This window comes from Hyperoodon ampullatus (assembly GCF_949752795.1).
Source record: "Hyperoodon ampullatus genome assembly, chromosome: 6".
In the NCBI taxonomy this organism is placed as follows: domain Eukaryota; kingdom Metazoa; phylum Chordata; class Mammalia; order Artiodactyla; family Ziphiidae; genus Hyperoodon; species Hyperoodon ampullatus.
The window spans coordinates 96,344,364-96,359,424 of record NC_136919.1 but is presented as its reverse complement, the minus strand read 5'-3'; positions in this window follow the sequence as shown (position 1 = coordinate 96,359,424).

Below are 15,061 nucleotides of genomic sequence, written 5' to 3'. Positions count from 1 at the left end.
CTTAGTTCACCATATAGCAATGTATATATTGACATATTTTCCCCTCGACTTTCTGTGATTCCCTACATGTCACCTTTCTTTGCAGACAAGCCATTTGAAATACCCTTCACTTATTTCACAGCCAATAAGTCTTTGAAATAATGTGTATTTTTGAGAGAAATCTTCTTATATCATTAGGCAGAAAATCTGACCTGCCATAGTTTTCAAAACAGCATAATTTCACTCTTCTCAATGATTAATCTGTTGTATTACACAACCTTTGAGTATTTAGCTTTATCAATGACATGTACTTTACAAATGTTTTAGAGATCCTACCAGTCTTTGAAAACATCCTTGTTCCTTGTTCCAGTTCCAGTTTTATGTATATATTCTGCCTTGCACCTGATTATTCCAACATCTGATGGGTGGCCTTGGGAAACTAATTCTCATATTGATTGTTTTTGCTGATTGTCTCCCCTTGTAGCTGATTTCTTCATTATTGTGTAAATTTAGATCATGAGCTCATGTTTAGCTAAACAGCTGACATTGTAAAAGGCTTAAGTGTGAACGCTCGTAAGCTTCAGGAGAAAGTCGGCAAAGATTTTTTTGTGTCCCTCCGATGAGTTGCCCGCAAGGACCCCATTTTTTAGAAGTGTTGGTCCAATACTCCCTCTAGAGGCAGGGGATTCAGACAGGGCTGCTTTGCAACCCCCGATCTGGGGCAGCGGCTGTGGTCGACCTGTGGTCAGGGCAGGAGCCTCTCCGCGTTGGTCCCAGTGACCCATCTGCCTGCGAACTTCGGTCACCTGGCAGGAAGGTACGATGCCCGGTCCTATGGTTAGCTGTGCAGCGAGGTGTACTGCGAGGACACGTTCCACACACACTTCCACCAAGAGGGCGGCCTGAGTGGAAATGTGAGTGTTTGGGAAGCTGTGCAGACAAAGAAGGCGCCCTTTGGCCTGGGCCAAATGCTTGTGACACTCCCCTGGTCCTGCCGGGCTCTGAGGGCCCTGCCCTGGGCCCCCTGCTCCCCTGCCCTTTGTTCAGTCACAGCAGAGATGGCCACACCCACTCCCTCAGTGAGGGCAGTGTTCCAACCTCCTTCAGCCCCACCCCCTCTCCGCAGGTTACCATGGACTACCGATGCTGCATTCTGAGGCCAGGGCGTTCCAAGAATGCCAAGGGCAGACATGATGACCTTCAATGATTTCCTCTTGTGTCAGTTTTGGTCAACTTTAGGAGCTAGGAAATGGTCCCCTTTACAGAAATGTTCAAATTTACTGGCATTTCATATATTCTCTGCTATAACATTGTCCTGATTCTTTCTGTATATTCTTTACATATGTTTATGTTTTCCTTAATCAAAGTGTGTCTTTTAAATCTTTTCAAAGAATATTCTTTGGACTTACTAAATCACCTCAATTTTATACGTTTTCTGTTGTATTAAGTTCTGCTCATATCTTTATTTATATTTTTTCTATGTTCTCAGGGTTTGTTGTTTTGATCATCTGATGTCAATTAAAACACTTGGTTATTCATTTTAATAAATCTTTTTACTTATAAAGATTTGAACTTTTGAAGATTCCAGCTTACTTGTAAGTTTCTAAGGGTCAGGTCCTCTCCATTGTTGCTGGCCTAAGGCTTAGTTCACCATATAGCAATGTATATATTGACATATTTTCCCCTCGACTTTCTGTGATTCCCTACATCTCACCTTTCTTTGCAGACAAGCCATTTGAAATACCCTTCACTTATTTCACAGCCAATAAGTCTTTGAAATAATGTGTACTTTTGAGAGAAATCTTCTTATATCATTAGGCAGAATATCTGGCCTGCCATAGTTTTCAAAACAGCATAATTTCACTCTTCTCAATGATTAATCTGTTGTATTAAACAACCTTTGAGTATTTAGCTTTATCAATGACATGTACTTTACAAATGTTTTAGAGATCCTACCAGTCTTTGAAAACATCCTTGTTCCTTGTTCCAGTTCCAGTTTTATGTATATTTTCTGCCTTGCACCTAATTATTCCAACATCTGATGGGTGGCCTTGGGAAACTAATTCTCATATTGATTGTTTTTGCTGATTGTCTCCCCTTGTAGCTGATTTCTTCATTATTGTGTAAATTTAGATCATGAGCTCATGTTTAGCTAAACAGCTGACATTGTAAAAGGCTTAAGTGTGAACGCTCGTAAGCTTCAGGAGAAAGTCGGCAAAGATTTATTTGTGTCGCTCCAATGAGTTGCCCGCAAGGACCCCATTTTTTAGAAGTGTTGGTGCAATACTCACTCTAGAGGCAGGGGATTCAGACAGGGCTGCTTTGCAACCCCCGATCTGGGGCAGCGGCTGTGGTCGACCAGTGGTCAGGGCAGGAGCCTCTCCGCGTTGGGCCCAGGAACCCATCTGCCTGCGAACTTCGGTCACCTGGCAGGAAGGTACGATGCCCAGTCCTATGGTTAGCTGTGCAGCGAGGTGTACTGCGAGGACACGTTCCACACACACTTCAACAAAGAGGTCCGCCTGAGTGGAAAGGTGAGTGTTTGGGAAGCTGTGCAGACAAAGAAGGCGCCCTTTGGCCTGGGCCAAATGCTTGTGACACACCCCTGCGCCTGCCGGGCTCTGAGGGCCCTGCCCTGGGCTCCCTGGTCCACTGCCCTTTGTTCAGTCACAGCAGAGATGGCCACACCCACTCCCTCAGTGAGGGCAGTGTTCCAACCTCCTTCAGCCCCGCCCCCTCTCCGCAGGTTACCATGGACTACCGATGCTTCATTCTGAGGCCAGGGCGTTCCGAGAATGCCAAGGGCAGACATGATGACCTTCAATGATTTCCTCTTGTGTCAGTTTTGGTCAACTTTAGGAGCTAGGAAATGGTCCCCTTTACAGAAATGTTCAAATTTACTGGCATTTCATATATTCTCTGCTATAACATTGTCCTGATTCTTTCTGTATATTCTTTACATATGTTTATGTTTTCCTTAATCAAAGTGTGTCTTTTAAATCTTTTCAAAGAATATTCTTTGGACTTACTAAATCGCCTCAATTTTATACGTTTTCTGTTGTATTAAGTTCTGCTCATATCTTTATTTATATTTTTTCTATGTTCTCAGGGTTTGTTGTTTTGATCATCTGATGTCAATTAAAACACTTGGTTATTCATTTTAATAAATCTTTTTACTTAGAAATATTTGAACTTTTGAAGATTCCAGCTTACTTGTAAGTTTCTAAGGGTCAGGTCCTCTCCATTGTTGCTGGCCTAAGCTTAGTTCACCATATAGCAATGTATATATTGACATATTTTCCCCTCGACTTTCTGTGATTCCCTACATCTCACCTTTCTTTGCAGACAAGCCATTTGAAATACCCTTCACTTATTTCACAGCCAATAAGTCTTTGAAATAATGTGTATTTTTGAGAGAAATCTTCTTATATCATTAGGCAGAAAATCTGACCTGCCATAGTTTTCAAAACAGCATAATTTCACTCTTCTCAATGATTAGTCTGTTGTATTACACAACCTTGGGTATTTAGCTTTATCAATGACATGTACTTTACAAATGTTTTAGAGATCCTACCAGTCTTTGAAAACATCCTTGTTGCTTGTTTCAGTTCCAGTTTTATGTATATTTTCTGCCTTGCACCTGATTATTAAAACATCTGATGGATGGCCTTGGGAAACTAATTCTCATATTGATTGTTTTCGCTGATTGTCTCCACTTGTAGCTGACTTGTTCATTATTGTGTAAATTTAGATCATGAGCTCATGTTTAGCAAAACAGCTGACATTGTAACAGGCTTAAGTGTGAACGCTCATAAGCTTCAGGAGAAAGTCGGCAAAGAATTATTTGTGTCCCTCCGATGAGTTGCCCGAAAGGACCCCATTTTTTAGAAGTGTTGGTCCAATACTCCCTCTAGAGGCAGGGGATTCAGACAGGGCTGCTTTGCGGCCCCCGATCTGGGGCAGCGGCTGTGGTCGACCTGTGGTCAGGGCAGGAGCCTCTCCGCATTGGTCCCAGGGACCCATCTGCCTGCGAACTTCGGTCACCTGGCAGGAAGGTCCGATGCCCAGTCCTATGGTTAGCTGTGCAGCGAGGTGTACTGCGAGGACACGTTCCACACACACTTAAACAAAGAGGGCGGCCTGAGTGGAAAGGTGAGTGTTTGGGAAGCTGTGCGGACAAAGAAGGCGCCCTTTGGCCTGGGCCAAATTCTTGTGACACACCCCTGGGCCTGCCGGGCTCTGAGGGCCATGCCCTGGGCCCCCTGCTCCCCTGCCCTTTGTTCAGTCACAGCAGACATGGCCACACCCACTCCCTCAGTGAGGGCAGTGTTCCAACCTCCTTCAACCCCACCCCCTCTCCGCAGGTTACCATGGACAACCGATGCTGCATTCTGAGGCCAGGGCGTTCCGAGAATGCCAAGGGCAGACATGATGACCTTCAATGATTTCCTCTTGTGTCAGTTTTGGTCAACTTTAGGAGCTAGGAAATGGTCCCCTTTACAGAAATGTTCAAATTTACTGGCATTTATATATTCTCTGCTATAACATTGTCCTGATTCTTTCTGTATATTCTTTACATATGTTTATGTTTTCCTTAATCAAAGTGTGTCTTTTAAATCTTTTCAAAGAATATTCTTTGGACTTACTAAATCACCTCAATTTTATACGTTTTCTGTTGTATTAAGTTCTGCTCATATCTTTATTTATATTTTTTCTATGTTCTCAGGGTTTGTTGTTTTGATCATCTGATGTCAATTAAAACACTTGGTTATTCATTTTAATAAATCTTTTTACTTAGAAAGATTTGAACTTTTGAAGATTCCAGCTTACTTGTAAGTTTCTAAGGGTCAGGTCCTCTCCATTGTTGCTGGCCTAAGCTTAGTTCACCATATAGCAATGTATATATTGACATATTTTCCCCTCGACTTTCTGTGATTCCCTACATCTCACCTTTCTTTGCAGACAAGCCATTTGAAATACCCTTCACTTATTTCACAGCCAATAAGTCTTTGAAATAATGTGTATTTTTGAGAGAAATCTTCTTATATCATTAGGCAGAAAATCTGACCTGCCATAGTTTTCAAAACAGCATAATTTCACTCTTCTCAATGATTAGTCTGTTGTATTACACAACCTTGGGTATTTAGCTTTATCAATGACATGTACTTTACAAATGTTTTAGAGATCCTACCAGTCTTTGAAAACATCCTTGTTGCTTGTTTCAGTTCCAGTTTTATGTATATTTTCTGCCTTGCACCTGATTATTCCAACATCTGATGGATGGCCTTGGGAAACTAATTCTCATATTGATTGTTTTCGCTGATTGTCTCCACTTGTAGCTGACTTGTTCATTATTGTGTAAATTTAGATCATGAGCTCATGTTTAGCAAAACAGCTGACATTGTAACAGGCTTAAGTGTGAACGCTCATAAGCTTCAGGAGAAAGTCGGCAAAGAATTATTTGTGTCCCTCCGATGAGTTGCCCGAAAGGACCCCATTTTTTAGAAGTGTTGGTCCAATACTCCCTCTAGAGGCAGGGGATTCAGACAGGGCTGCTTTGCGGCCCCCGATCTGGGGCAGCGGCTGTGGTCGACCTGTGGTCAGGGCAGGAGCCTCTCCGCGTTGGTCCCAGGGACCCATCTGCCTGCGAACTTCGGTCACCTGGCAGGAAGGTACGATGCCCAGTCCTATGGTTAGCTGTGCAGCGAGGTGTACTGCGAGGACACGTTCCACACACACTTCAACAAAGAGGGCGGCCTGAGTGGAAAGGTGAGTGTTTGGGAAGCTGTGCGGACAAAGAAGGCGCCCTTTGGCCTGGGCCAAATTCTTGTGACACACCCCTGGGCCTGCCGGGCTCTGAGGGCCCTGCCCTGGGCCCCCTGCTCCCCTGCCCTTTGTTCAGTCACAGCAGACATGGCCAAACCCACTCCCTCAGTGAGGGCAGTGTTCCAACCTCCTTCAACCCCACCCCCTCTCCGCAGGTTACCATGGACTACCGATGCTGCATTCTGAGGCCAGGGCGTTCCGAGAATGCCAAGGGCAGACATGATGACCTTCAATGATTTCCTCTTGTGTCAGTTTTGGTCAACTTTAGGAGCTAGGAAATGGTCCCCTTTACAGAAATGTTCAAATTTACTGGCATTTCATATATTCTCTGCTATAACATTGTCCTGATTCTTTCTGTATATTCTTTACTTATGTTTTTGTTTTCCTTAATCAAAGTGTGTCTTTTAAATCTTTTCAAAGAATATTCTTTGGACTTACTAAATCACCTCAATTTTATACGTTTTCTGTTGTATTCAGTTCTGCTCATATCTTTATTTATATTTTTTCTATGTTCTCAGGGTTTGTTGTTTTGATCATCTGATGTCAATTAAAACACTTGGTTATTCATTTTAATAAATCTTTTTATTTAGAAAGATTTGTACTTTTGAAGATTCCAGCTTACTTCTAAGTTTCTAAGGGTCATGTCCTCTCCATTGTTGCTGGCCTAAGGCTTAGTTCACCATATAGCAATGTATATATTGACATATTTTCCCCTCGACTTTCTGTGATTCCCTACATCTCACCTTTCTTTGCAGACAAGCCATTTGAAATACCCTTCACTTATTTCACAGCCAATAAGTCTTTGAAATAATGTGTATTTTTGAGAGAAATCTTCTTATATCATTAGGCAGAAAATCTGACCTGCCATAGTTTTCAAAACAGCATAATTTCACTCTTCTCAATGATTAATCTGTTGTATTACACAACCTTTGAGTATTTAGCTTTATCAATGACATGTACTTTACAAATGTTTTAGAGATCCTACCAGTCTTTGAAAACATCCTTGTTGCTTGTTTCAGTTCCAGTTTTATGTATATTTTCTGCCTTGCACCTGATTATTCCAACATCTGATGGATGGCCTTGGGAAACTAATTCTCATATTGATTGTTTTCGCTGATTGTCTCCACTTGTAGCTGACTTGTTCATTATTGTGTAAATTTAGATCATGAGCTCATGTTTAGCAAAACAGCTGACATTGTAACAGGCTTAAGTGTGAACGCTCATAAGCTTCAGGAGAAAGTCGGCAAAGAATTATTTGTGTCCCTCCGATGAGTTGCCCGAAAGGACCCCATTTTTTAGAAGTGTTGGTCCAATACTCCCTCTAGAGGCAGGGGATTCAGACAGGGCTGCTTTGCGGCCCCCGATCTGGGGCAGCGGCTGTGGTCGACCTGTGGTCAGGGCAGGAGCCTCTCCGCGTTGGTCCCAGGGACCCATCTGCCTGCGAACTTCGGTCACCTGGCAGGAAGGTACGATGCCCAGTCCTATGGTTAGCTGTGCAGCGAGGTGTACTGCGAGGACACGTTCCACACACACTTCAACAAAGAGGGCGGCCTGAGTGGAAAGGTGAGTGTTTGGGAAGCTGTGCGGACAAAGAAGGCGCCCTTTGGCCTGGGCCAAATTCTTGTGACACACCCCTGGGCCTGCCGGGCTCTGAGGGCCCTGCCCTGGGCCCCCTGCTCCCCTGCCCTTTGTTCAGTCACAGCAGACATGGCCACACCCACTCCCTCAGTGAGGGCAGTGTTCCAACCTCCTTCAACCCCACCCCCTCTCCGCAGGTTACCATGGACTACCGATGCTGCATTCTGAGGCCAGGGCGTTCCGAGAATGCAAGGGCAGACATGATGACCTTCAATGATTTCCTCTTGTGTCAGTTTTGGTCAACTTTAGGAGCTAGGAAATGGTCCCCTTTACAGAAATGTTCAAATTTACTGGCATTTCATATATTCTCTGCTATAACATTGTCCTGATTCTTTCTGTATATTCTTTACTTATGTTTTTGTTTTCCTTAATCAAAGTGTGTCTTTTAAATCTTTTCAAAGAATATTCTTTGGACTTACTAAATCACCTCAATTTTATACGTTTTCTGTTGTATTCAGTTCTGCTCATATCTTTATTTATATTTTTTCTATGTTCTCAGGGTTTGTTGTTTTGATCATCTGATGTCAATTAAAACACTTGGTTATTCATTTTAATAAATCTTTTTATTTAGAAAGATTTGAACTTTTGAAGATTCCAGCTTACTTCTAAGTTTCTAAGGGTCATGTCCTCTCCATTGTTGCTGGCCTAAGGCTTAGTTCACCATATAGCAATGTATATATTGACATATTTTCCCCTCGACTTTCTGTGATTCCCTACATCTCACCTTTCTTTGCAGACAAGCCATTTGAAATACCCTTCACTTATTTCACAGCCAATAAGTCTTTGAAATAATGTGTATTTTTGAGAGAAATCTTCTTATATCATTAGGCAGAAAATCTGACCTGCCATAGTTTTCAAAACAGCATAATTTCACTCTTCTCAATGATTAATCTGTTGTATTACACAACCTTTGAGTATTTAGCTTTATCAATGACATGTACTTTACAAATGTTTTAGAGATCCTACCAGTCTTTGAAAACATCCTTGTTCCTTGTTCCAGTTCCAGTTTTATGTATATATTCTGCCTTGCACCTGATTATTCCAACATCTGATGGGTGGCCTTGGGAAACTAATTCTCATATTGATTGTTTTGGCTGATTGTCTCCCCTTGTAGCTGATTTCTTCATTATTGTGTAAATTTAGATCATGAGCTCATGTTTAGCTAAACAGCTGACATTGTAAAAGGCTTAAGTGTGAACGCTCGTAAGCTTCAGGAGAAAGTCGGCAAAGATTTATTTGTGTCGCTCCAATGAGTTGCCCGCAAGGACCCCATTTTTTAGAAGTGTTGGTCCAATACTCACTCTAGAGGCAGGGGATTCAGACAGGGCTGCTTTGCAACCCCCGATCTGGGGCAGCGGCTGTGGTCGACCAGTGGTCAGGGCAGGAGCCTCTCCGCGTTGGTCCCAGGGACCCATCTGCCTGCGAACTTCGGTCACCTGGCAGGAAGGTACGATGCCCAGTCCTATGGTTAGCTGTGCAGCGAGGTGTACTGCGAGGACACCTTCCACACACACTTCAACAAAGAGGGCGGCCTGAGTGGAAAGTTGAGTGTTTGGGAAGCTGTGCAGACAAAGAAGGCGCCCTTTGGCCTGGGCCAAATGCTTGTGACACACCCCTGCGCCTGCCGGGCTCTGAGGGCCCTGCCCTGGGCCCCCTGCTCCCCTGCCCTTTGTTCAGTCACAGCAGAGATGGCCACACCCACTCCCTCAGTGAGGGCAGTGTTCCAACCTCCTTCAGCCCCACCCCCTCTCCGCAGGTTACCATGGACTACCGATGCTGCATTCTGAGGCCAGGGCGTTCCGAGAATGCCAAGGGCAGACATGATGACCTTCAATGATTTCCTCTTGTGTCAGTTTTGGTCAACTTTAGGAGCTAGGAAATGGTCCCCTTTACAGAAATGTTCAAATTTACTGGCATTTCATATATTCTCTGCTATAACATTGTCCTGATTCTTTCTGTATATTCTTTACATATGTTTATGTTTTCCTTAATCAAAGTGTGTCTTTTAAATCTTTTCAAAGAATATTCTTTGGACTTACTAAATCGCCTCAATTTTATACGTTTTCTGTTGTATTAAGTTCTGCTCATATCTTTATTTATATTTTTTCTATGTTCTCAGGGTTTGTTGTTTTGATCATCTGATGTCAATGAAAACACTTGGTTATTCATTTTAATAAACCTTTTTACTTAGAAAGATTTGAACTTTTGAAGATTCCAGCTTACTTGTAAGTTTCTAAGGGTCAGGTCCTCTCCATTGTTGCTGGCCTAAGCTTAGTTCACCATATAGCAATGTATATATTGACATATTTTCCCCTCGACTTTCTGTGATTCCCTACATCTCACCTTTCTTTGCAGACAAGCCATTTGAAATACCCTTCACTTATTTCACAGCCAATAAGTCTTTGAAATAATGTGTATTTTTGAGAGAAATCTTCTTATATCATTAGGCAGAAAATCTGACCTGCCATAGTTTTCAAAACAGCATAATTTCACTCTTTTCAATGATTAGTCTCTTGTATTACACAACCTTGGGTATTTAGCTTTATCAATGACATGTACTTTACAAATGTTTTAGCGATCCTACCAGTCTTTGAAAACATCCTTGTTGCTTGTTTCAGTTCCAGTTTTATGTATATTTTCTGCCTTGCACCTGATTATTCCAACATCTGATGGATGGCCTTGGGAAACTAATTCTCATATTGATTGTTTTCGCTGCTTGTCTCCACTTGTAGCTGATTTGTTCATTATTGTGTAAATTTAGATCATGAGCTCATGTTTAGCAAAACAGCTGACATTGTTACAGCTTAAGTGTGAACGCTCATAAGCTTCAGGAGAAAGTCGGCAAAGAATTATTTGTGTCCCTCCGATGAGTTGCCCGAAAGGACCCCATTTTTTAGAAGTGTTGGTCCAATACTCCCTCTAGAGGCAGGGGATTCAGACAGGGCTGCTTTGCGGCCCCCGATCTGGGGCAGCGGCTGTGGTCGACCTGTGGTCAGGGCAGGAGCCTCTCCGCGTTGGTCCCAGGGACCCATCTGCCTGCGAACTTCGGTCACCTGGCAGGAAGGTACGATGCCCAGTCCTATGGTTAGCTGTGCAGCGAGGTGTACTGCGAGGACACGTTCCACACACACTTCAACAAAGAGGGCGGCCTGAGTGGAAAGGTGAGTGTTTGGGAAGCTGTGCGGACAAAGAAGGCGCCCTTTGGCCTGGGCCAAATGCTTGTGACACACCCCTGGGCCTGCCGGGCTCTGAGGGCCCTGCCCTGGGCCCCCTGCTCCCCTGCCCTTTGTTCAGTCACAGCAGAGATGGCCACACCCACTCCCTCAGTGAGGGCAGTGTTCCAACCTCCTTCAACCCCACCCCCTCTCCGCAGGTTACCATGGACTACCGATGCTGCATTCTGAGGCCAGGGCGTTCCAAGAATGCCAAGGGCAGACATGATGACCTTCAATGATTTCCTCTTGTGTCAGTTTTGGTCAACTTTAGGAGCTAGGAAATGGTCCCCTTTACAGAAATGTTCAAATTTACTGGCATTTCATATATTCTCTGCTATAACATTGTCCTGATTCTTTCTGTATATTCTTTACATATGTTTATGTTTTCCTTAATCAAAGTGTGTGTTTTAAATCTTTTCAAAGAATATTCTTTGGACTTACTAAATCACCTCAATTTTATACGTTTTCTGTTGTATTAAGTTCTGCTCATATCTTTATTTATATTTTTTCTATGTTCTCAGGGTTTGTTGTTTTGATCATCTGATGTCAATTAAAACACTTGGTTATTCATTTTTTTTTTTTTTTTTTTTTTTTTTTTTTTTGCGGTACGTGGGCCTCTCACTGTTGTGGCCTCTCCCGTTGCGGAGCACAGGCTCCGGACGCGCAGGCTCAGCGGCCATGGCTCACGGGCCCAGCCGCTCCGCGGCATGTGGGATCTTCCCAGACCGGGGCACGAACCCGTGTCTCCTGCATCAGCAGGCGGACTCTCAACCACTGCGCCACCAGGGAAGCCCGGTTATTCATTTTAATAAATCTTTTTATTTAGAAAGATTTGAACTTTTGAAGATACCAGCTTACTTGTAAGTTTCTAAGGGTCAGGTCCTCTCCATTGTTGCTGGCCTAACGCTTAGTTCACCATATAGCAATGTATATATTGACATATTTTCCCCTCGACTTTCTGTGATTCCCTACATCTCACCTTTCTTTGCAGACAAGCCATTTGAAATACCCTTCACTTATTTCACAGCCAATAAGTCTTTGAAATAATGTGTATTTTTGAGAGAAATCTTCTTATATCATTAGGCAGAAAATCTGACCTGCCATAGTTTTCAAAACAGCATAATTTCACTCTTCTCAATGATTAATCTGTTGTATTACACAACCTTTGAGTATTTAGCTTTATCAATGACATGTACTTTACAAATGTTTTAGAGATCCTACCAGTCTTTGAAAACATCCTTGTTCCTTGTTCCAGTTCCAGTTTTATGTATATTTTCTGCCTTGCACCTGATTATTCCAACATCTGATGGGTGGCCTTGGGAAACTAATTCTCATATTGATTGTTTTTGCTGATTGTCTCCCCTTGTAGCTGATTTCTTCATTATTGTGTAAATTTAGATCATGAGCTCATGTTTAGCTAAACAGCTGACATTGTAAAAGGCTTAAGTGTGAACGCTCGTAAGCTTCAGGAGAAAGTCGGCAAAGATTTTTTTGTGTCCCTCCGATGAGTTGCCCGCAAGGACCCCATTTTTTAGAAGTGTTGGTCCAATACTCCCTCTAGAGGCAGGGGATTCAGACAGGGCTGCTTTGCAACCCCCGATCTGGGGCAGCGGCTGTGGTCGACCTGTGGTCAGGGCAGGAGCCTCTCCGCGTTGGTCCCAGTGACCCATCTGCCTGCGAACTTCGGTCACCTGGCAGGAAGGTACGATGTCCAGTCCTATGGTTAGCTGTGCAGCGAGGTGTACTGCGAGGACACGTTCCACACACACTTCAACAAAGAGGGCGGCCTGAGTGGAAATGTGAGTGTTTGGGAAGCTGTGCGGACAAAGAAGGCGCCCTTTGGCCTGGGCCAAATGCTTGTGACACTCCCCTGTTCCTGCCGGGCTCTGAGGGCCCTGCCCTGGGCCCCCTGCTCCCCAGCCCTTTGTTCAGTCACAGCAGAGATGGCCACACCCACTCCCTCAGTGAGGGCAGTGTTCCAACCTCCTTCAGCCCCACCCCCTCTCCGCAGGTTACCATGGACTACCGATGCTGCATTCTGAGGCCAGGGCGTTCCGAGAATGCCAAGGGCAGACATGATGACCTTCAATGATTTCCTCTTGTGTCAGTTTTGGTCAACTTTAGGAGCTAGGAAATGGTCCCCTTTACAGAAATGTTCAAATTTACTGGCATTTCATATATTCTCTGCTATAACATTGTCCTGATTCTTTCTGTATATTCTTTACATATGTTTATGTTTTCCTTAATCAAAGTGTGTCTTTTAAATCTTTTCAAAGAATATTCTTTGGACTTACTAAATCACCTCAATTTTATACGTTTTCTGTTGTATTCAGTTCTGCTCATATCTTTATTTATATTTTTTCTATGTTCTCAGGGTTTGTTGTTTTGATCATCTGATGTCAATTAAAACACTTGGTTATTCATTTTAATAAATCTTTTTACTTATAAACATTTGAACTTTTGAAGATTCCAGCTTACTTGTAAGTTTCTAAGGGTCAGGTCCTCTCCATTGTTGCTGGCCTAAGGCTTAGTTCACCATATAGCAATGTATATATTGACATATTTTCCCCTCGACTTTCTGTGATTCCCTACATCTCACCTTTCTTTGCAGACAAGCCATTTGAAATACCCTTCACTTATTTCACAGCCAATAAGTCTTTGAAATAATGTGTATTTTTGAGAGAAATCTTCTTATATCATTAGGCAGAAAATCTGACCTGCCATAGTTTTCAAAACAGCATAATTTCACTCTTCTCAATTATTAATCTGTTGTATTACACAACCTTTGAGTATTTAGCTTTATCAATGACATGTACTTTACAAATGTTTTAGAGATCCTACCAGTCTTTGAAAACATCCTTGTTCCTTGTTCCAATTCCAGTTTTATGTATATATTCTGCCTTGCACCTGATTATTCCAACATCTGATGGGTGGCCTTGGGAAACTAATTCTCATATTGATTGTTTTTGCTGATTGTCTCCCCTTGTAGCTGATTTCTTCATTATTGTGTAAATTTAGATCATGAGCTCATGTTTAGCTAAACAGCTGACATTGTAAAAGGCTTAAGTGTGAACGCTCGTAAGCTTCAGGAGAAAGTCGGCAAAGATTTTTTTGTGTCCCTCCGATGAGTTGCCAGCAAGGACCCCATTTTATAGAAGTGTTGGTCCAATACTCCCTCTAGAGGCAGGGGATTCAGACAGGGCTGCTTTGCAACCCCCGATCTGGGGCAGCGGCTGTGGTCGACCTGTGGTCAGGGCAGGAGCCTCTCCGCGCTGGTCCCAGTGACCCATCTGCCTGCGAACTTCGGTCACCTGGCAGGAAGGTACGATGCCCAGTCCTATGGTTAGCTGTGCAGCGAGGTGTACTGCGAGGACACGTTCCACACACACTTCCACAAAGAGGGCGGCCTGAGTGGAAATGTGAGTGTTTGGGAAGCTGTGCAGACAAAGAAGGCGCCCTTTGGCCTGGGCCAAATGCTTGTGACACTCCCCTGGTCCTGCCGGGCTCTGAGGGCCCTGCCCTGGGCCCCCTGCTCCCCTGCCCTTTGTTCAGTCACAGCAGAGATGGCCACACCCACTCCCTCAGTGAGGGCAGTGTTCCAACCTCCTTCAGCCCCACCCCCTCTCCGCAGGTTACCATGGACTACCGATGCTGCATTCTGAGGCCAGGGCGTTCCAAGAATGCCAAGGGCAGACATGATGACCTTCAATGATTTCCTCTTGTGTCAGTTTTGGTCAACTTTAGGAGCTAGGAAATGGTCCCCTTTACAGAAATGTTCAAATTTACTGGCATTTCATATATTCTCTGCTATAACATTGTCCTGATTCTTTCTGTATATTCTTTACATATGTTTATGTTTTCCTTAATCAAAGTGTGTCTTTTAAATCTTTTCAAAGAATATTCTTTGGACTTACTAAATCACCTCAATTTTATACGTTTTCTGTTGTATTAAGTTCTGCTCATATCTTTATTTATATTTTTTCTATGTTCTCAGGGTTTGTTGTTTTGATCATCTGATGTCAATTAAAACACTTGGTTATTCATTTTAATAAATCTTTTTACTTATAAAGATTTGAACTTTTGAAGATTCCAGCTTACTTGTAAGTTTCTAAGGGTCAGGTCCTCTCCATTGCTGCTGGCCTAAGGCTTAGTTCACCATATAGCAATGTATATATTGACATATTTTCCCCTCGACTTTCTGTGATTCCCTACATCTCACCTTTCTTTGCAGACAAGCCATTTGAAATACCCTTCACTTATTTCACAGCCAATAAGTCTTTGAAATAATGTGTATTTTTGAGAGAAATCTTCTTATATCATTAGGCAGAAAATCTGACCTGCCATAGTTTTCAAAACAGCATAATTTCACTCTTCTCAATGATTAATCTGTTGTATTACACAAT